Source organism: Kogia breviceps, chromosome 6, assembly GCF_026419965.1.
Source record: "Kogia breviceps isolate mKogBre1 chromosome 6, mKogBre1 haplotype 1, whole genome shotgun sequence".
Lineage (NCBI taxonomy): Eukaryota > Metazoa > Chordata > Mammalia > Artiodactyla > Physeteridae > Kogia > Kogia breviceps.
Window position 1 is genome coordinate 24536112 of NC_081315.1, and position 25667 is coordinate 24561778.

Consider the following 25667-nt stretch of genomic DNA (forward strand, 5'->3'; position numbering starts at 1 on the left):
GAAGAGAATAAAATTGAGAAGGCTTACTATTTTACAGCATCTAAATTTGGTGAAACATTTTAAAGAATCATAAGTAGAACTTAGATATATGAAAGAAAAATACCGTGAATGGAGGCAAAAACATAGCACCTGTGAAAATATTTACACATTTCAATACAGAAAAAAATTGGAATTGAGAATTTCCTTTAGTAGAATTTGCTCTGAGCTTACCAGGCAATTCAGCATGTATGTGTATTTATTTCCCAATTATAAAAATCATGTTATACAGAGAAGAGTCAATAGATAACGTCAATAATTTCGAATGCATTCACACTAAAATGTAACTTTGAGGGAGACTGAAGACAATTTTGTTTTTACAATTTTAAATATTAAGACCAATATTGAAAATAAAATGAAAATAATATTTTGAAAATAATGTTCCTCAGAAAATTTCCAGTGACACATTTTTAGAGCTAGATACAGCTAGGAAACTGATGCAGGAATACATACAAAAAAAGAATTATTTGGACTATGTGATTTTTTAAAATATTAATTAATTTTATTTATTTATTTTTGGCTGTGTTGTGTCTTGTTAGCTGTGCGTGGGCTTTCTCTAGTTGTGGCAAGTGGAGGCTACTCTTCACTGTGGTGCGTGAGGTTCTCATTGCGGTGGCCTCTCGTTGCGGAGTACGGGTTTTAGGCGTGCGGGCTTCAGAAGTTGTGGCACACGTGTTTAGTAGTTGTGGCTCACAGGTTCTAGAGAGCAGGCTCAGTAGTTGTGGCTCACAGGCTTAGTTGCTCCGTGGCATGTGGGATCTTCCCGGACCAGGGCTCAAACCCATGACCCCTGCATTGGCAGGCAGATTCTTAACCACTGCACCACCAGGGAAGCCCAGACTATGTGATTTTTAAAAATAATAACATAATGGCACATCTTAAATAGTGTTTTAATTTACTTCGATGTCTTGGTTTTTGTTTTTAAGCAAAATACTTTTCCAAATAGTTTTTGAATACAACTATTTTTAGGGTTCCCCAATTTACTAAGACCAATTTGTCCATCAATAAACATTTCAAAAATTATATAATTTAGTTGGTTTTAGTGCCTCTCTCCTTTTACTTTCAGATGTATCACAGTTTTGCTGAAGAATCAAGTGGTCATCCTATTTTTAGTGGTTAATGAGAGTGGGATTAGGCTGAAACAGAAAGCAGTGGGCATCTTGTCCCAAGAAATTGTAAGGAACAGGGTACAATGATCTGGATGAGGGACGACACATCTGAATCAGGAGAGAAGCTGATCTAGATCACTGGATTTCAATCCTCCATATCCTGCCTGTACAATCGCTTTTTTATTTTTGAGGATATTTGTGCAGGTGAGAAAAGCAAAATTATCTTTCAAAAATTTTTACTCTTCAAGTAAGAAAATGGAAGGAAAGAAGGAAGAGAGAGAAGGAAGGAAGGAAAAGGGAGGGAGAGAGTGAGAAGGTAAAGAGGAAGGATGAGAGGATCTAAACACCAAGATGGCCACCTCCTGTGGCCCATCATGCCGAAGGGTTTCCGTCTTCTTGAATCAGACCTAGTTTTCATGAGTGAGCTCCTTTACAGCTTGTCTGTCTTTATGTAATGACCCTTATGCCAGGAAATGGGCAGGGGCCCAAGCACAATAACCTCTAGAACATAGTCAAGACACATGCTGGTGAGTAGGAAGAAAGGTAGAATGGGAGAGGCACTCCTGGTCCAAGTCACTGTGGCCAAATCATCAGGGATGAGTACTCTGTGGACAGGCACCACCAGCTTTAGTTAGCATCCCACAGGCTCCATGGAGTGAAGGAGAGGCTTTCTTGGTAGTTGTTAGGAAAACTGCAGGCCAAACTATCTCTGCATCTCACCAGTAACAAGCGCACTGCTGGATGAGGATCCTTGACCTGGGGAGACCTCTTCCAACTCTGCAATGCTGCCATAGGTACTACAGTATGAGGGTTAAGAGTGGAGTATGTGAAGGCAGACAGACTTTGAACCCAAGCATGGCCCCTCACCTTATAGCCTAGGTGATCCTGAGTAATTTCCTGAAGACGTCTAAGCCCACGTCTTCATTTGTAAAGTGGAGCTGTTTCTTACTTCATTATGCTTGGGGAAGGATTAAATAAAATAATGTATGACTGATGCTTACTGTCTGATAATACTGAGTGAGCACACAGTAAATTGCAGCTATTAGGATGTATTATTAACATTATTACTGTTATTAACTTAATTATTATTACTATTATTATCGTGACGAGGTGGCATTCTGGTTTTCCCCTCTTCCCTTCAGAAATTCAATACTACATTTATGGCTTCCTTCATTGACTCAACTAATGTTTACTAAATTCCTACCATCTGCAGGGGTCTGAGATGATTGGGATGGAAACGTGAGTAAGACACATGGCAAGATCTCATGTCTGTGATACTACATAGAGAATCTTAAAGATGCTACAAGAAAACTACTAGAGCTAATCAATGAATTTGGTAAAGTAGCAGGATATAAAATTAATGCAGAGAAATCTTGTTCATTCCTATACACTAATGATGAAAAATATGAAAGTGAAATTAAGAAAACACTCCCATTTACCACTGCAACAAAAAGGATAAAATACCTAGGAATAAACCTACCTAAGGAGACAAAAGACTTGTATGAAGAAAATTATAAGATACTATTGAAAGAAATTAAAGATGATACAAATAGTTGGAGAGATATACCATGTTATTGGATTGGAAGAATCAACATTGTGAAAATGACTATACTACCTAAAGCAATCTACAGATTTAATGCAATCCCTCTGAAACTACCACTGGCATTTTTCACAGAACTAGAACAAAAAATTTCACAATTTGGATGGAAACACAAAAGACCCCGAATAGCCAAAGCAATCCTGAGAAAGAAAAACGGAGCTGGAGGAATCAGGCTCCTGGACTTCAGACTATACTACAAAGTTACAGTAATCAAGACAGTATGGTACTGGCACTAAAACAGAAATATAGATCAATGGAACAGGATAGAAAGCCCAGAGGTAAACCCATGCACATATGGTCACCTTATCTTTGATAAAGGAGGCAAGAATATACAATGGAAAAGACAGCCTCTTCAATAAGTGGTGCTGGGAAAACTGGACAGCTACATGTAAAAGAATGAAATTAGAACACTCCCTAACCCCATACACACAAAAAAACCCCTCAAAATGGATTAAAGACCTAAATGTAAGGCCAGACACTATCAAACTCTTAGAGGAAAACATAGGCAGAACACTCTATGACATAAATCACTGCAAGATCCTTTTTGACACACCACCTAGAGAAACGGAAATAAAAACAAAAATAAACAAATGGGACCTAATGAAACTTAAAAGCTTTTGCACAGCAAAGGAAACCATAAACAAGACAAAAAGACAACCCTCAGAATGGGAGAAAATATTTGCAAATGAAGCAACAGACAAAGGATTAATCTCCAAAATTTACAAGCAGCTCATGCAGCTCAATATCAAAAAAAAAAAAAAACAACCCAATCCAAAAATGGGCAGAAGACCTAAATAGATATTTCTCCAAAGAAGATATACAGACTGCCAACAAACACATGAAAGAATTCTCAACATCATTAATCATTAGAGAAATGCAAATCAAAACTACAATGAGGTATCATCTCACACCAGTCAGAATGGCCATCATCAAAAAATCTACAAACAATAAATGCTGGAGAGGGTGTGGAGAAAAGGGAACCCTCTTGCACTGTTGGTGGGACTGTAAATTGATACAGCCACTATGGAGAACAGTATGGAGGTTCCTTAAAAAACTAAAAATAGAACTACCATACAACCCAGCAATCCCACTGCTGGGCATATACCCTGAGAAAACCATAATTCAAAAAGAGTCATGTACCACAATGTTCATTGCAGTTCTATTTACAATAGCCAGGACATGAAGCAACCTAAATGTCCATCAACAGATGAATGGATAAAGAAGATGTGGCACATATATACAAAGGAATATTACTCAGCCATAAAAAATGAAATTGAGTTATCTATAGTGAGGTGGATGGACCTAGAGTCTGTCATACAGAGTGAAGTAAGTCAGAAAGAGAAAACCAAATACCGTATGCTAACACATATATATGGAATCTAAAAAACAAACAAAAAAAGGTCATGAAGAACCTAGAGGCAAGATGGGAATAAAGACACAGACCTACTAGAGAATGGACTTGAGGACACAGGGAGGGGGAAGGGTAAGATGGGACAAAGTGAGAGAGTAGCATGGACATATATATATATACTACCAAATATAAAATAGATAGCTAGTGGGAAGCAATCGCATAGCACAGGGAGATCAGCTCAGTGCTCTGTGACTAGCTAGAGGGGTCGGATAGGGAGGGTGGGAGGGAGGGAGACGCAAGAGGGAGGAGATATGGGAACATATGTATATGTATAACTGGTTTACTTTGTTATAAAGCAGAAACTAACACACCATTGTAAAGCAATTATACTCCAATAAAAATGTTAAGAAAAAAATAAAGAGCTCATGTCAGGGTGGGGAAACTAGAGTTTTTGCCTCTTTGAGGACAGTCTTTATTCAGAAGTTATGTAACTGAATCTCTATTGCCTATGCTTTGATATATAACTAAATACAAGGAAGAGCTGTTTTGTGTACCTTGGGGCAGCTCACCATCTGGACTTGTAAGCCACTTACTTTTTGAGATGATGTACGTACATGTGTGTGTGTTTTCTCTATGTGGGTTAATTGGGCCTTACGAAAGATTACAAAGATAAGGCAGTATCGTGCCAAAATTGTCTTAGCTGGGAGTGTGGTGGCCATGGCAGGTATGGTTTCAGGCAAGTGGGACTTCACTTAGGTTTCTCTCTCTCTTGTCTCTCCCATGCTGAGCCGGCTGCAGGTCCCTGAGAAGGCAGGGCTATTTGTGCCTCCATATCAAGCTCGTTTTAAGTAGATCCCTTTGCTGTGAACAGCCATCCCTCCCCTGCCACCTGCAGAGCACCGCTCTTCTCACAGCTCAGCTCCTGTATGATCTCTACGCAGCCCTGCTGATACACTGGTCCTGTAATAGGGTGGACCACACTTCCCTTTGTCCCACTATACTCTCTATAAACTTCCGTAATTATACAGAGAATACCTTTTCTTTTTGGCCTTCACTGATACATGTCTGTATCTTTCTGCTAAACATAAGTTCCTTAAGGACAGAAACTATTTCTTATTGATCTTGTATCTCAAGCATACAACACAATGCCTAGAACATAAATGGGAATCTAATAAAAACTTGCTGAATAGATGGGTGAATGAATGAATAAAGGAATGAATAGGAGTGATGATTAGAGTAGTACGATATGTAGGATTAATTATTCTCCTCTGAAACTTTTCCTGCATTATCAACCAAGCCTCCAGGAATGAGTTCTCCTTCCAATGCTTTCTCTTGCATAATCTTGATTGTCTTAGAAACTTAAACCCTCAAAAGAACTGTCTATCCCCTATCTACTCTTACTTACCAAATTTTGAACATTCAACGGAATGTTTCTGAAACTAAATACCATCCTCCCCCTTTTGACAACTGCTGTCAGAGTCTCACTCACATACAAACCGTATAGATTTGTCATCACTTTCAATTCCCTAAAAGCCCCAACTTGCTTTCTCCACCACTTCCAAACCTGATGACAATTCTGATTCTCTTTTCCTCCCTCTAACCCTCCAAGAGCACAGCCTTCCACCTGCCTCGACCCCATCTCTTCTCAGTTACTGATAACCTTGGCCTCAAACTCACTCCTCCTCTCACGCTGTTCATTAATCTATTTCCACCCCCGCCCCCTCCCCCAGGATCATTCTCAGCTTTGTTCAAGCGTGTTGGCTTTTGCTTTTCACGGAGTCTTCACCGAATTCTATCTGCCCTTTCATCCACCCCCCCCCCCAACAAGTTCTTCTTTTATTAACCTCCTATCCCTGTCCTCCACTGCAGGCTCTTTTCGGGCCACTTTTAGACACATATAGGTCTCCTTTATCTTCACAAAGTTATCACTGGATTCCACACTCTTATCTAACTGCCACTCCAGATTCTTCTACTGGCAGATCAAAACCCATGGCGCAGTTCTCTAATTCCTTCCAATCTGAGACTTGTTTGAAGTAGTCCCAAGAAATGTAACAAGTCAGTTTTCGAGTCAAACCCAAGGTCAACTAATTCTTTCTCGATCCTGATGATTGGGCCCGCCCACTCTTCTCTCCTCAGCTTCAGACAGCTGGCCCTGACCCCTTTTTGCGCACTGTGCTTGTTCGCTTCCTGTCTCTAATTGGTCATTGATTCCACACCATCTTTCTGGTTCCATTATATCCAAACAACATTCATAAGCAGTACCATAAGCGTTGGGGAAATATTCAATTTGATATAAAAGGTATTGGGGCACCTAGTGCAATGCCTGGCAGATAACAGTTCTTTATATATATCAGTTCTATACATTTACCCTTTCTCTGCCCATGATACCACCGTGATTCACGGTATCTTTGATTTCACAGGCAGAAACTGAGGACTGAGAGATGGATTCAGCTTTCCTAACTTTCACGGTGGATCAGCGACTACATCAGAAGCAGGTACCGGGTCTCGCATCTCCAGACACAGGCACAATATTCGTCCCTTTCACTTCTCTACTTCGAAGCCACATTTTACACCATGAAATTTCATTTCCCCAAACTCCAAAGAGACTTCCAGATTTAATAAGCATCTGAAACACAGAGATTATTAACCATAGATAAAGACTGACAAATGTGTCCCAATTTAAAACAAACTTATCGTTGCCAAGACAGAATGTCTTTGAAAAATAGAAAAGAAAAGAATGAATTCTTTACATTGCAAGAGGATACTCATTTTACAAAGGGGGAACCACTGAAAGTACCTCTAAAGTGTGCGGTATCCTGTTACTTAAAATGGCTAATATAAATTATATAATATATATAGTTATATATATATTGCAAAAATGTCTGTGGTTTAAAATGGCATTTAATCTTCAAAGTTTCATTTACATACAAACTTTGAAAGCCACCATAAGAACTGTGCAGTGTGTATAGTGACACCTCTGTAAGTGGGCGCTGGGTTCTCAGCTATGGACAGGTGCGTCCACACGAAGACACCATGAGGAGTTTGTGAATCTCATTACAATACTACCAGACAGTTCTGCCACTGACTAGCTTGGCAACCTTGGGAAAGCTCGTTAACCGCTACTGAACTATAGCTGATACATCTACGAAATGGCAATAATGCCTAGGATTAAAAATAATGTTTATCCAGTGCCTAATGGAATGCTTGGCATGTAATGGTGCAATTTGCCTCAGTTTCCCCTCCTCTAGCCTCTGTGTGAGATTCTCGGGTTACAATCCATGAAAGCCATCTTCCTCCAATCCGTAGTGTTAAAACACATAAACAGACTTTAAAGTTTTTCTTTAGGAAATCACATTTCTGCTCTTTTACTTGTTTGTAATAGGAAAATATAAATAAAAGGAGATAGCCTCAATGCCCAACTAAAAGGAACTGGTTAAATACAGTATGATACATCCATTCAGTGTGATACTATCCATCCTAAATAATGTTAATGTGTATTCGAATTTGTTAATATGAAGAGCAGTTTAAAATATATTATTGGGCTTCCCTGGTGGCGCAGTGGTTGAGAATCCGCCTGCCGATGCAGGGGACACGGGTTCGTGCCCCGGTTCGGGAAGGTCCCACATGCCGCGGAGCGGCTGGGCCCGTGAGCAATGGCTGCTGAGCCTGCACGTCCGGAGCCTGTGCCCCGCAACAGGAGAGGCCACAACAGTGAGAGGCCCACGTACCACAAAAAAACAAAACAAAACAAAACAAACAAACAAAAAAATATATATATATATATATTATTAATTGAAAATGACAAGTCAAGACAGTACATATAGTCTGATACCTTTTAAAGAAGTCTCATGCACAGAAACACACATGTACTTAAACACTTAAGTACATGTTTTATAAGTACAAACCTGTATCATTACTGGATTCCTTATAGCTGGACATTAAGAATGTTTAAAAAAAATTTTTCCTATTATAAACAAGCAAAAGAACACAGACTTTATTTCCTAAAGAAAAGCTTTAACACGCTATGGAGATTAGACATTAAAATTTTAACTAACAATCAGTATCTCAGTGTAATGAGATTATGGTTAATTTTTAAAAATGTAACCTACATTATGTACTTTCTCAAAAAATAAATATATATTATTTGCTTAATTAAAAGTAATTAAACGGGTCAAAAACAAGCAAACCGTATATTCATTGTACCACATCAGATAACCTGGTGAGTCAACACACCACGTGCACCTCTCTCACCGACAGTTGACAGGCTATCGTGAAAAATACAGCAGTTCCTACTTTGAAATGTACATAGCAAATATCTGCTATTGACATTAATCAATTCATCAACTGTCTTTGTGTTCACACAAATTCTAAATGTGACCAGTAGTTTAAATGCCACTTCATGGCATCATCACTAGAGTCACTGTGCTAGCATTGATGTAGCTTGAATTCCCGGGGAAAAATGTGCACGGATTCAAACAAACTTGAAAAATCCAAACAGAGTCTTTTATTAGTGACCCCTAATGACCCACAATCAAGGCTAAACATCTTGGCTAAACAATTATCTTTGGGAATTGAAATGTAAACAGAAAGAAAATTTGCTGCTTGCCCTTACCCTATGTGGCTATTCCTCTCTGGCAATAACACATCTGCATACACCCTATCAAAGTTAAAAAGTTCCTGGTACAATTTTTGAAAGTTTTCACTTTCTCATTTAGAAAGCAAAATGGATATAATTATATATCTATGTACCCCAATAAATTGCTTTTTCCTAAACAAAACCCAGTATAAAACTATATAGAAAACAGCAGACTTTGTTCCTACTACTAGGCATCCAAAACGCCTCTGTAATGTTATTTATGTTCCTTACATTCACGTTTCCAAAATAGCTTGCCTCTCAAATATCATCAAATGAATAGCTTTTCAAAACTCTGGTATAGTCATCTGCACACCAGTCTTCAGAATTATGTCCCAAGAGCTGTTTAATGTTAGAAGTTCGAGTGCAGATTAAAAGTTCTAGAAATAAACTTTAAAATGTGTGGAGGTATATGTGTATGTGTTTAGAAGAAGGGATTTCACAAAGAATCAGTTTATGACTTTGCACTGGGCTCTAAAGAATTAAGATGAGTACAAACCTTGATGCCCCCTATAAACTGCAAACTGATAGATCAAAGTCGGTGAGGATATTATTTGTTAAGAGTTAGAACACTGCAGTCTCATATACTTCTGCTTTGAATGGATGTTGTTTTTGGACTGATTTCCTACAACCCTGAGTATACTCATTATGAATAAAGAGCCATTCCAGGAAACTTCCTTTCAGAGTCAGATGTTTTAGCCACACAAACCCCTGGCAGAGATAGGACTAAAATGACTTCTTTCATTTTATTTTTCTATAATCATAAACCTGTGCAAATATAGAGATAAACAAGAATTGCCAAAGGCAAATATCCCTTTCAGTGGATGGTATTAGCAGAATATCAACTTGTCCTTGCCATGCCTTGTGACTCCTGTTGCTTACTTTCTAAAGAAATCTCACTACTTTTAAAAAGTGTAAATGTCCTTACATGGCATTCAAAATAAATGGAGAGAAAAGCACAATAAAAAAGGAAATAGTAAATGATTATATTAAACTCTAGCCCTTTACTTGGCCATCTGTCTTCAATTTCAGGCATGTTGTTTTTGAGTAGCGTCCCATTGTAACCAAATATAATAGGATAGGCAAGTTAATGAACTACGACATATCCCATCATAAATGTGATGTATCACCAAGGCAAAGCCACCCAAGATGCAAGGCAGCTACTGTTTTCCTGTGAAGCTACTAGTTTTTAGTTCAGTGCTCTGGGGAAAGAGTAGCCTCATTTATCTTTGTGTTTGTTGTAAACCCTCAGACTGCTACACTATCCTTTTTCCCCCTTCCTGACCTTGACCTCTAAAGAAAAATGAAAAAGGTAGAGAAGCCCCAGGAAGGTGTAGGTAAAGGAGAAAGAGGTGAGATTTGGACTCATCTGAAAGAAAAATATATGTTCACCATTTTCATCACCAATCAGGATTCCTCAGTAAATTACAAATCAGTTTTGCTAACATGGAAATGGTTATTGGCCAATTCAATTATTGACCAACTGTGTCTTTGTATATTCCTCCCCCGAAACTAAACTCTTTCCTCAGAAAACTCCTAATTGGTTTACATTCTTTAAATTTATTTAGACAACACTATTCTCTGAAGCACTGGATTTAATTTCTTGCTTATGACAAATATTTTAAATGTTATGAGAAATGAAATACACACTGTTAGAAACTGAGACACTTAAGAGATTGCACTGGAGGAGTCTGAGTCTCCCCTAATCCATTGTTATTTTGTGTCTAATGGATTGAGTGATTTTGATTTAATAGGATAGTTGATTGTAAAGTTTATTAATGTATGGGATTAAGGATCTCTTCCTGAACTCATTTCCTTCTCTGACTTTCCCCTTTCCATCTATTCCACTTTAACTGCTCAAGTGAAAAATTGTCCTCCTTACTTACTTGAGCTAATTTAGGACAGGAAGTTGATTCCTCATTCACAAGTGCTGAAGAGCAGCATGATCCATTTCATACTAGCATTCTCCTTTTTCTATGGGAGTTTTATTCCCAGCATCAATTCTCATGCAAAGTATGGTAGACAGAGTGCTGAGACTCCCACCCCCTGGTGTCCACCCACTGTTTACTCCCCTTCCCTCGAGTGTGAACAAGACTGGGGATATGATGGATTTCATAGGTCCACCATTAAGCTACCTTATATTGCAAAGGGGAAAAGATTTTGCAGATGTAATTAAGGTCCCCAATCAGATGACTTTCAATAAACAAAAGGGAAAGCCTGGGCGACCCTGGCCTTATCAGGTGAGCCTTGGAAAGGGACAGAGCCCTTTCTGATAGGAAAGATTCAAAAGTGCAAGGATTTCTCCTGCTGGCCGTGAAGGAACAAAACGCTGTGTTATGAGGAGGGCCACGTGCAGGAAATGGTGGATGGCTAGGAGCTGAGAGTGACCGCGGTCCAACAGTCTGCAAGAAAATAGAGACCTGAGTCCCATAGCTTCAGGGAATGAACTTGGAAGAGGATGCAGAGTCTCAGATGAAATCACAGCCCGGGCCAACACCTTGATTTCAACGTGGAGAGACTGAGGTGAGGACCCGGCTAACGTGTGCCTGGACTCTTGACCTACGGAAACTGTGATATAATAAATGTGTGTTAAGTCACTAAGTGTGTGGTAATCCATTATAGAGCACTAGAAGACTAATAAACACAGCACGTGAATCCATTCAGGGCATTGTAAAGTGTGTGATGAGTACTTTCTTGCCAATCCTCAGCCTTACATCCATTCCCCTGAACAGTCACTATTTAGTAACACTCATGATTCATAACTGCAAAGGCAAACTCATTTGATCTTTGGATCATTCAAGCTGAAATCTATATGTACCCCCCTCCTATTTCATAGATGAGGAAACAGGTTCAAAATAATTGACTAGTTTGAGTTTATACTGTTAATAAGTAGAAAGAATTTGAGATCTATTCCAGCGTTCTTTCCACAAAAGTAGAGAAACTGGATTAAGATTTACTTTTGGGGGACTTCCCTGGCTGTCCAGTGGTTAAGGCTCCATGCTTCCACTGCAGGGGGCACGGGTTCGATCCCTGGTCAGGAAACTAAGATTCCCACATGCTTTTGGTTTAATTACAATGGACTCAATCCCTCCCACTCCTGAGTTGTGTTAGCACTGCTATTTGTTGTCAGTCTATTTCCTATAACACCCAATACAATCCATTTTAACTGTACTAGAACTTTTGTTTCCCATAGTATTATATCAGCAGAGCATGCTGTAACTGATAAGTATTTAATTGATATTTTGTGAATTAATGAATGACTTTAATGAGGATGAATTGGCTGAGTAGATGGGAGAGACAATTAGTAATTATTAAGACATCTGCAAATTATAATGGGGTGGAGGAGTGGGGGCAGGTAATTAGGAAAGTAGAAAAGCTTTAAAACCAGATTTCTATCATTAGTCATTAGAGAAATGCAAATCAAAGCTACAATGAGATATCATCTCACACCAGTCAGAATGGCCATCATCAAAAAATCTACAAACAATAAATGCTGGAGAGGGTGTGGAGAAAAGGGAACCCTCTTGCACTGTTGGTGGGAATGTAAATTGATACAGCCACTATGGAGAACAGTATGGAAGTTCCTTAAAAAACTAAAAATAGAACTACCATACAACCCAGCAATCCCACTGCTGGGCATATACTCTGAGAAAACCATAATTCAAAAAGAGTCATGTACCAAAATGTTTATTGCAGCTCTATTTACAATAGCCAGGACATGGAAGCAACCTAAGTGTGCATCAACAGATGAATGGATAAAGAAGATGTGGCACATATATACAAAGGAATATTACTCAGCCATAAAAAGAAACGAAATTGAGTAATCTGTAGTGAGGTGGATGGACTTAGAGTCTGTCGTACAGAGTGAAGTAAGGCAGAAAGAGAAAACCAAATACCATATGCTAGCACATATATATGGAATCTAAAAAACAAACAAAAAAAGGTCATAAAGAACCTAGGGGCAAGATGGGAATAAAGACACAGACCTACTAGAGAAAGGACTTGAGGACACAGGGAGGGGGAAGGGTAAGATGGGACAAAGTGAGAGAGTGGCATGGACATATATATATATACTACCAAATATAAAATAGATAGCTAGTGGGAAGCAATCGCATAGCACAGGGAGATCAGCTCAGTGCTTTGTGACCACCTAGAGGGGTGGGATAGGGAGGGTGGGAGGGAAGGAGATGCAAGAGGGAAGAGATATGGGGATATATGTATATGTATAACTGATTCACTTTGTTATTAAGCAGAAACTAACACACCATTGTAAAGCAATTATACTCCAATAAAGATGTTTTTAAAAATGTCTAAGTAAAAAATTAAATTTCTAAGGAAATACTTGCAACATATATTGATGAAATACTTTGACACTGTGACATACTCAAACCAAATCTCCCAATAAAGTCATTATTAATAAAATAGAAAACAACATTAATGAAATAGAACTACAGGGCTGTGATTTTATCTAAAACCTTGGCAATGTAATCATCTCTCTCTTTTCACCGCACGTATATCACTCTCACTGTAAAGACTGAGACCTTAACAAGTAGATCAATGTGAAAAAATGTCCATCAATCTCAGGTCACCCTAACATCTCTTCCAAGGGAACTTCAAGAATACCCCCACACTGGAAAGAACTAGAACCCTAGACTAACCTCTCAAATACTCAGCTCTTGCTTTAACAAGGGATGAGCATTGACTGAACTCTACATTTCTCTGAAGCCTCTTGTTACTTAATTGTGACATTAATCAGGAAGTTGGAGGCTCCTCGAGGGAATGCCTACTCTTCCAGCTCTATACTCTCTGATTCTAGCACAATGTTTCTGTATGAGATGAAGGTAGATTATGTATTTTGCTCCTGATGTTTCTCCGGTTGTTGGAACTGAATGAGTTCAGCTATAACAGCTCGTGTGGAATCAGGCATGTCGGGGCAGAAATAACAAAGAACAGCTAGTGGAAACTGGCTGCATGAATTGTACAAATTCAAGGGGTCACTCTTTCTCAGTGGGAATTTTGGAGGGTTTATGAATTGAGTCTGATTTCTATTGAATAAGAGATATTTAAAATGTACACTTCTTGGAGCACTTTTTTTCCTTTAATTTCCACAAGAATTTTCATGGGAGGGAAAAATGCTGACCTTTGCATTTGACTTATTCTTAATTTCAGAGAAACATGACCAACAAGAACGTCATCAAAGTGTGAGTACAGTAATTAAAGGGAGAAAATAAAGAAAGGACTAAAGGTCATCCAAAAGAAATTCTCCTGAAATGTAATTTACTCCAGTCTTGGACTTCATTGTAAGTGAGCCTACCGCTGAAGTCCCAAACTGGAATAGATTACCTTGGTCCCCAGGTCTAAGGTAACTGTAAGGGTAGCAATCCAGGGAAAGAAAGCTCAAAAATGGCTTACACATCAAAGGGGACACGCGTTCCCTGTTAGTTTTGTTGGTTCTGGTTTTCAGTCTGTAACTCCTGGAAATGACAATTATTCTTTCATATCACATGAATACTCTTTATCTAGAAAGAGGATGGATCATACTCAATCATTTGTTGAGAGTGATGGAGGTATTAGCTAATGCTACAGTGATAATCACATTAAAATACATAAAAGCATCAAATTAACCTATTGTACACCTTAAGTTTACATGAGATCATATGCTAATTATATGTGAATTAGAAAAAGAGCATATCAATGGTCTAAAAGAGTAAATACTAGTTCCAAAGATGTTTAAATTATCACTATCACATAACTAACACATGGCAAGGACCTTGCAAGTCTATCAAAAACTTAAAAGTAGGGTTGCCAGATAAAATACAGGATGCCCAGTCAAATTTAAATCTCAGATAAATAACAAAAAATTTTTTTAGTATAAGTATACCCCAAACATTTCATAGACACACTTATATTAGAAATTATTCACTGTTTATCTGAAATGCAGTTTTAAATGAGCATCCTGAATTTTTATTTGCTAAATATGACAACCTTACTGAAGATATGAGGGTGGAATCACTCTGAACTTCCCAGACTGAACATTTTATTCTTTGAATCATTAGCTTTCATGTTACCTGGGAAGAAAAGAACAGCAGAGAAAAATGTCATTTCCTAAACAATTTTTTCCATTGGTCTGTGTACACTGTCCTGGACCAAAGGTAAAGTTCCAGTAATCACTATCCCAACAATTTTGCAGCCAAAACAGAACAGAGACGTATGATAGGTATCACAAATACCTATCTTTTAGTCACATTTCATCAAATCATTTTTAAGTGGACATGGAGGTTGCATTTATAAAGTACTTACTATAATCTAACATTGATACATGCCATGTAAATAAAAGGCCAAAGTATAGTCTGCTGGGTTGAGGAGCTTAAATTTCGTTTAAGGAAATTGTGACGATACATGAAGCACAATTGGAAAAGGATGAAGACCTGCAACTTACTTGGCATTCAAGTTCAAGTGTGCGCTCTACAGGCTCATTCATTTCTTCATGTATCAGAGAGATCCATGGTCAGGTCCTGTTCCAGTGCTGGTGAAAAAACTGTGAATGAATCAGATCAAGTCCTTTCTCTGATAGAGTTCCATTCCAGTTGAGTGTAGATAGATAATAAACAGATGAATTCATAAAGGAATGTCGAGTGGTAATAATTTCTATGGTGACTATTGAAAAAGGAAGTCAGGAGTGAACTTAGGTGTGGGGCAAGCAAGGTGGTCTCTAAGGAGGTGACATTTCAGCTATGCAGCAAGAAGGAAACAGCCTACAGGAAGATTGAAGAGAAGCAGCAGTCCAGCAGGGAGTAGAATGAGTGAGTGCAAAGACCTGAAAGTGGAAGTGGCCAAGGCAGGAACAAGCTTGCTCTGACTGAGCAACAGAGAGAAGGATCCGGTGCCTGAGTCAGCAAAGAGGAGATGAACGCAGGGCCGTTGAGGCCAGGATTTGGGTCCACCTGTTCTAAGTTTCTTCTAAGAGACAATGGAAGGCTTTAAGCAAGAGAGTGACAGGATGTGAAATATATTGGAAAAGAAATCATCCCAGCTTCCGTGAAGATGCAATTTTCTGTACCCAATAACCAAGGAAGAGTAGAAACAGAAGCAGTGAGGGAGAGACAATGACCCTAAGTAGGCGATGGTGGTTTGTCTCAAGCTGGAATGAAGATGGAGATAGAGGTTAGGCTTGAGATGGATTTTGGAGGCAAAGTTGATAGGACTTGCTAGTGGCCAGGTGGGAATCAAGGGTACTTCCTTAAGTTTTGACCTAAGCATCTGGATGATGAGACTACCATTTACTGAGGGTGAGAATCAGATAACCAAAAGCTTTACTATGGAACTTGTTCAGTTTGAGATGCCTTTTCGTCAGCCAAGTGGATCTGTTAAATAGGAGAGCGAGATTAAATCTGGGCTGCATAGTCCAGAAAAGAACTTGCAGAAGAAAGAAGACTTGCCTTTGGAAAGCGAGTTGGATGCCAATGGATATTGGAGGAATTTTCTGCAGTTCTTGCAGAGGAAAGAAATTTAGAAAAAGATGTAAAAGTGAGAATGAGCATGAAATGTGGTTGGAAGTGAAAGAATGGGGAATCGATGTCGAGGAAAAGTCCGAGGTAAAATTAGACTTGCGAAGTAGGGCTAGTGTATCGGGACCTCCAAACAAAGAGTTTGAATTCTTCCTCTAAAACACATGTAGGAGCTGGGATAAATTTCAATTTCTGTTCTGACTTGTTCTCTGTTTTATCTCCAGTTCTTACCACAGAGTCTGGTATGTAGAAAGTGATCAATTTATTAAATGAATGAATGGATGATGAATGAATGATTATAAAGCTAAGTGTGTTTGCACAATGAGAGAACGAGTGAAAAAAAAAGCAATGAATATTACAAACATTTAGGTTTTTCAGAGAAGGAGATAAACCCTTTGTATAATATAGTGAAGAGAAGGAAATAAAGCTGCCCTATTATATTGCCCAGCATGGTAAGATGACAAAGGTAGATGGAAAATACAAGTTCAATCTCTCCAAAGGTACTAAAGTTTTAAAATATCACAGGAGATTTCTACTAAAACAATGAATTTGACAGAGAGCCTAGCTGACTAATGAGATTAAGCAAAACTTGGATAAGACTTTTTTAGTGTTCTAAAAATCAAGTGGCTGCAATTTTTCTCTCAACTACTCATGTCACATGCCGTTCAATTCTTAAATAGGTTTAAAGTTGGAAGTTTATATTATTTTTGTTCAGTGTGCCCGTAGCGTTTCTGCTGAAATTTGAAATTGATTAGATTGTTTTCTAGGGCACAATATCAATATCCAATGCAACAATGAATCAAGTTCTCCCGTTTCTTTGTAACCTGCTATTGTTCCAAATAATGTGCATTTTCTACAAAGCTTGTAATTGTCATAAATTCATATTTATGTACGCAGATACACAAGTATGTTATAGTTCTGTCACCGTAGAGGTGGTTGTGTTGCATTGGTCACTCGAGAAGTAACTAATTCACTGCTCAGCACACAATGAGGAAAGCAGAGGAGGAGAAACCTCCCATAAAGTCAGTAAGATTTGCTGGCACTCATTTGCTATTGGCCGCAAAGTTCTCAGACTATACACTCCTTTTCTTGGATTATTAATTTAATGGGACTTTTAAAAGGGCATTTTAATAGCCTCCCTGTTTCAGCAGATATACATTGAAAGGCACTTGGAATACTTCCCAGTTGCAACATTTTTGATCTTCTCATTTCTTAGAATTCTGACAACCTAACAGGTAACAGTTAGTATGATATTAAGCTGACACATTCCAGAGTTGGCAGTTGTTAGGTTTGCCAGTGCAGTTTGCTGCCCAGATCCCATGGGCTTGAGATTTATTGCCTTTTTCTCTTACCCGCCTCTCCATAGACCCTTCAACCACCTCTTTTTTTTTTTTTTTTTTTTTTTTTTAACTCTTTGCCTGAATATACTACGGGTGCATTTTTAGGTACATCATGACTATTCACGGTAAATGTGTGACCTAGTACAAAACAAGAATTAGCCACAGAAATTCTTATATTAGAAATTTGCACTATTCTGTGTTATTTGAAGAAGCAGAGATAGCTTGTTTAGAGCAAAGATATTTGTTTTCTTCACCCAGAGTCATGCCATTCTCAGAACCTTCCTAAGTTCACAGATGGATCATGGGTGATCTGAAAAACTAAATCCAGCAGAGCGACTCTGCTGTGGCCACTACTCAGATTTCTTCTTTCCCAAACAAGAGCTGAAAGCATGGAAAGGAACAGGGACGGAAGACATTTAAAAATGATTCTAAAAAATAATTATAAATGGTTATAAAAAATTATTTAAAGGCTACCTTTTTGGTGGCCAATGATAATGAGGGCCAGACAAGTGTCAAACTCTGCTTGTATTGAGTTGGCTTCAATTCTGTTGGAAACCATCTTCTTCCTGATAGAGGAAGCAAAGAGAAGAAGGTAGGCCATGGTATTAAATAGCATTTGTCTTACAGTGGAGCTACCTGACCTCTGTTCCACATTGGGTTTTTCTAGGTTCAGGTAATGAGAAGGGTTGTAGGAATTGGCATAGACATTAGGCCAAGGCACTCTTGATATAGCACTAGGTCCAATGCATTCCTTCCTTCATTTATTCAGCAAAGGTTTGTTGGGCACTAACAATGAACCAAGCATGGATTTAGGAACTAAAAACATAAAGACAGAAATAGGCCCTGACCTCAAGGAGGTAAATATCTAGGGAGGAGACAGAGTCATAACAGATAAATAGAGTCCAGTATTAAAAATAAAATCATAGATCTATGCACTAACAATTATGAGAGTGTGAAGGAAGGGCACCTAATCCAGCTGGAATGACAGTGGGAGAACGATTCCTAAATTGAATTGTTAATAATAGTTAGCAAGGTGCGCTTGGAACGCAGAAAGCTATGAGGATCCCATAAGTAAATGCACCAAGTTGACAACACACACAATGTGTTTGGATAACTTCATGCGCTGCAGTATTTCTGTTTTATAAACTGTGAGGTGTGGGCAAAGAGAAATGTGCTGAAGAAACCAGGCAGTGATCAACATGGAGGGCTTGACGTTTAGTTGCTTCCAACACTGTCTACCACGAAGGCACATATGGCTGTTTACATCTAAATTAAGTAATATCTCAAAAAAGAAAAAGTTCTTTAAGATGCACTAGTCATATTTCACGGGCTCAACAGCCACAAGCAGTTAGTGGCTACCATGGAGAGTGCAGATTATAGAACATTTCCATCAGTGCAGAAAGTTCTATTGGGCAGTGCTTGTATAGACTGCCCTGAACCTTTGAAGTGTTTTATATAAAGAAGTTAGATTTAGGTCTTAGATTCACACGGGGGGCTCTGGAGGACACATTTGAAAAGATAAGATGGAGACAGGAGGTCCTTTAGAGAGAATATTTAATGTTCCATGGAGCTTCCATTCTAGTGGTGAAACAGACAAAGAGTAAGTAAAATACATAGAATGTCAGAGAGTGACAAGTGGTAGAGACAATAACAGAGGAAGGGAGGAGAATAGAAGGAGCTGTTGAGGGGTTCAGTTGTACATAAAGTGTTTAGAGGAAGTCTCACTGAGAAGGTGACTTTGGACCAAAGACCTGAAAGAGGTAAAACAATGACTTAGGTATCTGGGGACGAGGTGCGTGAATATCCTGGTCTATTTAAGACACATGTGCATCATGATTTAAAATTTTTATATTCTTTATCTCATTGAATCAGTCAGGGATTTCCCAGAGAAACAGAACCAATGATATATGTATGTGCATAAATATGTAGGTACATATAAAGGGACTTGCTAAAGGAATAAGCTAATGCAATTATGCAATTGTGGTGCCTAGAACGTCTAAAGTCTGTCAGGCAAGCTGGAAACTCAGGCAGGAATTGATCTTGCACTTTTGAGGCAGAATTTCTTCTTTTCCAGGAAACCTCAATTTTTGCTCTTAAGGCCTTCAACTGATAGGATGAGACCCATCCACGTGATCAAGGATAATCTTTGTTATATGCTAACTTGTATATGCTAACCACAGCTGCAAAACACCTTCTCAGCAATATCTAGCCTAAGGGTCATTACCTAATCCCCATGTTTCAGATCAGGGAATCGAGGTTCATAAAGACTAAAAACTTGACCAGACTAACTCAAGGGGAAGAGTAAAGAGCCTAACACCTGTCTAAGTCTCCTGAAACTAAATCTAGTTCACATTTTGCTACCCAGTCTAAGTAAACCAGACATAGAGACCTGAATTAGACCACATAGGGAGCTCCAGATTAAAGAATAGATTCAGACATGCATTTATATTTTATGACATTCACCATTGAAATCTATTTTTGAAATGAAAAGTTCTTATCTTTATCTCTTTGAATATTTTTTCCCATTCTGCAATTTTTTTCTATTCTGTCTTTATGGTACTTCTACTGGATATATATTGAAATTCAGTTTCCCAAGTCCATAATCTCTCTTTCTTATCTTTCATTTGTTTATCTCTCTGTACTGCATTCTTAGGAGTTTCCTTACAACTATCTTTCAGTGTATGAATTTTCTCCTCAGTTAAGTTAATATGCCTTTAACCAAACATTTAGTATTTTTATAACAATTCTTATGTTTTTCATCTCTAGAAATTCTTTATGGTTCTTTACCCCACGTTCCTTTTCTTTTTTACTTTTCTTTTTGCTTGCAACTTGTATGACTTTATTTTAAACATATTTATTTTAGACAACACTACTAATTGTATTTTCTGAAGCTTCTGAGAATTTAATCTTACAGTTGGATGTGCCCTTCAATTCTTGCTTATAGTAATGGAGTTTTTTTCACATATTTTATAATTTTGGATTGTGAGCTCATCTTCAGTGAGCTCTACCAGCAGAATCCCTGTGGCTTGGGTTAAGGGCATGTCTCTCTAGAGTTATTTTGCATTTGCTTCCTCCAGGCAACCCAAGGATATCTCCAGCTTGGGACTCATTTTAATATTAATTCTTTTGCTTTAGGGGCACAAATTATGCAAGTAAGGTAATTTGAACATCAAACCCAAGTGTGATATAAGCCCATGGGAATGAATTCTCAAGAGAGACTTGTCCCTAGCAATAATATAGGCAGAAACAAACAAGTTTCTTTGTAATGTCCTTCTGCCAGTGGAAGGATTTTTATAACCCAGTTTTTTACTGAGGGTTCAGACTTTGAATATCCAGGTTTTTATATGAGAAGTCTAAGTTCCAATTCTTTGCTTTATCAGGGCTTCACGTAAATGAACTTGAATTACCTAGACTGACCACCTCTCTTTAACCCCTGGGGTAGCTAGCTTGCTTATCCTCTGGTTTTCAATTCCTTCTTTGTTTCTGACAGATAAATTAGATTGATACATATTATGCTAGAAAATATAGTAATTATTCTTTTTTAATGTAACTGCCTATTACTTGACTAGACACACACACACACACACACACACACACACACCCCAACATATGCAAAGGTACTTCAACTAGTTATAATAATAGTCTCCATTCACTGAGCCCTCAGAATATGATAGGAACTATGCCACCGTATGTGTTATCTCAATAGTACTATTACTATGCCCATTTTACAGGTAAGAAAACAGAATTTGAGGACTTGGGAAACTGCCTTAAAGTGACAGACTAGCATGGAAACCCAAAGTTATCTGAATCACTGGAGATATTTTTAATCATCATACCATATAGTTTCCACATATGAGAGAAAGTCTCGATATATGCATGTCTTTTCTCTGTTTCAAAAACTTTTAGTTTAACAGAATATTCATAGATTTTATAAATTTTTAGTGATTGTATAAATGTATTTATATTTTGTCAACCAAATGTCATTTTGTATTTAAAATCAGGCAGAAAATTTATCATGGTAAAAATGTAAGTTAATTTGCTTTTGCAAACTGGATTTGAAAGGAAGTAAAAATGTAATAAACTTACATTTCTTCTTCATGCTAGGGAATTATCTGTCCACCTAAATAAATTATGCAAACTACCAGATTAACCTTTCACATATAGAATTTTAATAATTTTAGTAGAAATGTTGCTTCCTTCTTTTTATACTATTATAGTTTTTACAAGGTGTAGTCACCAATCCAGACTCTCCTTTGTAATCCCTGAGGTTCCCAACACCCATGGCTTTTTGGACATTTTTAAAATAAGGCAGCCTCAATGGAACCACTTTGGTTCTCTAAACAGTTTTATAACTTGGGACCAAAATAGGGATGCATCAGGATCTCATTCTCTTTTTTCCTAGAATATTCCTCTGCTTGGCTAAGTTCATGGTTCAAAACAGATTTATAAAGGAGAGCTACTGTCCAGTAGCATCAAGAACAAAAAAATGTATATATCAGCTTAAGAATAATATCAAACTCCTCAATTTAATTTATTTTTCCTATTGTAAATAGTAGAGCAATGAATACTAAACCACGTGAGATATGAGCATTTCCTCCAATTAATCCATATTATTTAACTATTTTTCTAGAAATTTGAATATTTTACCTCACTCTCATAGACATTGAATGTGCTTTATTAGCTAATGTGATTAGCAAATATAATTTTTCATCTCTAAAATTAGAATATTTAGTGAGGTCAAACATCTTTTAAAACTCAATAGCATTGGTATTTCTTCTATTGTGAAATAATTGTGTCTATTCATTCTCCATATAATTATTTGAGTCTGAGTTTATTTCCCTCTACATGTTTTATGTAGTAATATTTAATTATTGGTTCCAATACTTCCTAGTTAATTGATCAACTTTTTATTTGGGGGCTTTTGGACACACAAAGTCTTCTAATTTTTAGATATTCAAACCTAACTGTTTCAATTTTTATGATATTTTGAATGCTTTTAACTTCTCTCCCCACTATTTAGAGATTGAATAGATATTTGTTTCTACTTTTAGCTTTCATGGTTCTCTTTGTTGACACTGACACTCTCATTGATCTGGAATTTATTTTAACATTTAGATGCAGTAATAATCTAAATTGATTTTTTTTCTAAATAGGTAACTTATCTTCTGCAGCATTAATAGTCTTGCATAATCCATTTATTCTCAATGGATTTGAAATGACTCTTTTAAAAAATAAATATTAACTACTTATATATTATAGGGTGTATCTAGTTTCCCTCTGTTATTTATTTTAAACATTCTTGAGCCAGTTCAACACAGATTTAATTATCAGAGCTTTACAGTATCTTTACATATCCAATAGGCATATTCGCCAACCATACACCCAAATGCCCTGCCTTATTATTCTCCTTGCAAAAAATTATGAGTTATTTTTCATGGTTAAGTTCACCATCATTAAGCCAAATTCATGTAAAAGTAGAATCTTTTCAATATATTCACAGTTCTTACTGTGCACATCAAATGTTTTGTTACATTTTGATACCATGGTACCCTCTGGACATTGGCACTTAAATATTGTGGTACGGGGCTTCTCTGGTGACGCAATGGTTGCGAGTCCGCCTGCTGATGCAGGGGACGCGGGTTCGTGCCCCGGTCCGGGAAGATCCCACGTGCCTCGGGGCTGCTGGGCCCGTGAGCCACGGCCGCTGAGCCTGTGCGTCCAGAGCCTGTGCTCCGCAACGGGAGAGGCCACAACAGTGAGAGGCCCGCGTACCACAAAAAATAAAAAATAATATTGTGGTACATTTCTCCTAAAAAGAATTCCATGACCAAGAACATTTGGGAAAGAGTGCCAATTTTACCCTCCTCTTGGAGATTCACAGCAAATATGAGCATATAAAAGAGAGAGAAATAAAGAAATTGCTCGGTCAAGAAACCTATGTTTAACCTAGTGTTTTCCAAATATTCAGTCTGTTTTATATTTTGCTTAACAATTACTAGCAAACTATCAAAATGTCTTCTCTGTTCTATATGGTCTAAGAACGGTATTTCCTTTTGGCTACTCCCAGTCCTTCTTTTTAATCCCTTTTGCCTGAAATGCTGACCAGAGAGGCAGAGTCTCCAGCGAGCCTGCAACCCAGCTGAAAGCGGGTCACTTGACCACTGAGGAAAGGCTCTGGGTGGCACTTCAGAGACACTGCGGTGAAGGAACAGACCCTTATTCATCATGGGAGAGATAGTGTTTTTCCTCCCCTGTGATAGATTCACTCTGGCCCGGCAGCCTTTATGGTTAGGCGTGACTTCCTGCGGGATTTTCCCTGGATTCCAGAAGGTTCCCTGGGTACCAGGGAAAGCCTGACTCACCCACAGGCCTTCCAGGGTGGGGCTGGCATGACTTGGATGCAGCTTCGACTTGGCTGAACTCCCGCGACGGTAACTCTCAGCCTAACATCAGCTGCCCCCAGGAGAAATGGAAGAGCCGGGTGAGGAAGAGGCTCCACGGAGGTGCTGACAGGGGCAATAAAATCTCCTCTCACAGGCTTCTCACTGGTGCCCTAGGGTGACATGTGAGGGAGCTTGGCAAATATTTTTTTTCTCTACAACTTCCTTTTTCCCTACAACAGCTTCTCCAGCAAGTTCACGTCCCTGCATCGTACTAGCTGATACCTATCCTAATAACTTCTCCTCACCATGCTTTGGATAATTGGATCCAAGCCTGGATCCTAACTTTGCATCTTAATCCTTAGCTCCTGTACAAAAAGGCTAAAGCTGCCTTTCAATAGCCTATCTTGTATTCTCTATCACTGACGTTACAAGAGCAGTCTTGGTCTATTTACTGCCACCCCTGGAAGAGGCCCTTGAATTCTCACATGCTGTCACTCAGGTGCCAACACAAGCCCATATCTGATTCCTGTAAACAAGCAGGGTGATGGAGCTGCCTGGTTGCTGAGTCCCTCCGAGGAAGTCAAGGGTTTGTTTGCCGTTACTTAAAGCCCCCAGTAGCCAGACACCAGATAAAGAGACTGTATCAGCTTGGCTGGGGAAGTAACGTGGTAAGTCACATAAAGAAGGAAAGGAGACGCATGGAAGGCAATTTACCAAGGTGTCTGAATCTCCGATCTGACTCTTACTAGTTGAGTGACTTCCTGCAATCTACTTTATCTTGTCTTTAGTTTCCTATGAAACAGGGAAGGCAGTAGTGTTAGCTTCACAAGAATGTCAAGATGATTAAATGAGATAGTGTGTATATAGATATAAAATACATCTGACACAGACTTATGCCCAGGAAAAGTTAAGAATTATCGTGACAACAATGGCCTTTGAGGGGTCGCTAAAACCTTAGAAGTTCAGTGCCCTGAGTAACTTTCTGGGAAAGAGAGTCTATAACTTTTATTATGAGTTCTTCAATTATTAAAAGCTCCTGAAATCACGGAAAGCAATGTGAAAATATTGAGTATCACTGAAATAAAGACAGCTGTTCCAAACAAACTGGTCTTTCCAAAGTCACAAAGACAACAATTACCAAATTGTTATCCTTGACTAAAATGTAGTCCGTTGCTTTCCCTCACTTATTTAAATATCCTCTTTCCTCCAAAACTCAGGTCAGCTAACCCCTTGCTGAATACCTGACTGGACCATTCAGCTGATACTTGCATGGTTCCCTCCGTACACGTTGGTCCTATTTCTCCAACTTCATCCCAGCTGCTGGAAAGCAAGGCTCCGATATTATATCTTCCTTCAATACCCAGGACAATCCTTTGCAATGTTTACTAATAGCAACTGTGTATCACGGATAATGATATTTGTCAAGGTGTATTTCTACATAGAGTATAATGAACTTCTTCTGGGTAAATTCATATAATGGACTATCCCCTCTCTACAGCACAGCATCCAACATATAAGTGCTTCATGAGAGAGGGGTGAATAAATAGTTAAAAAAATTGGTGGCTATGAGAAAGTTATACACCAATAAATGGATAAATTAGGCAGGTAAGTTCAAAAGGAAGTATTTTTTTAAAAAGACCACAAATGGAGGATGTAACCAACTCTCTCAGCATTTATTTCACATTTTTCAAACATGTATAACTGTGT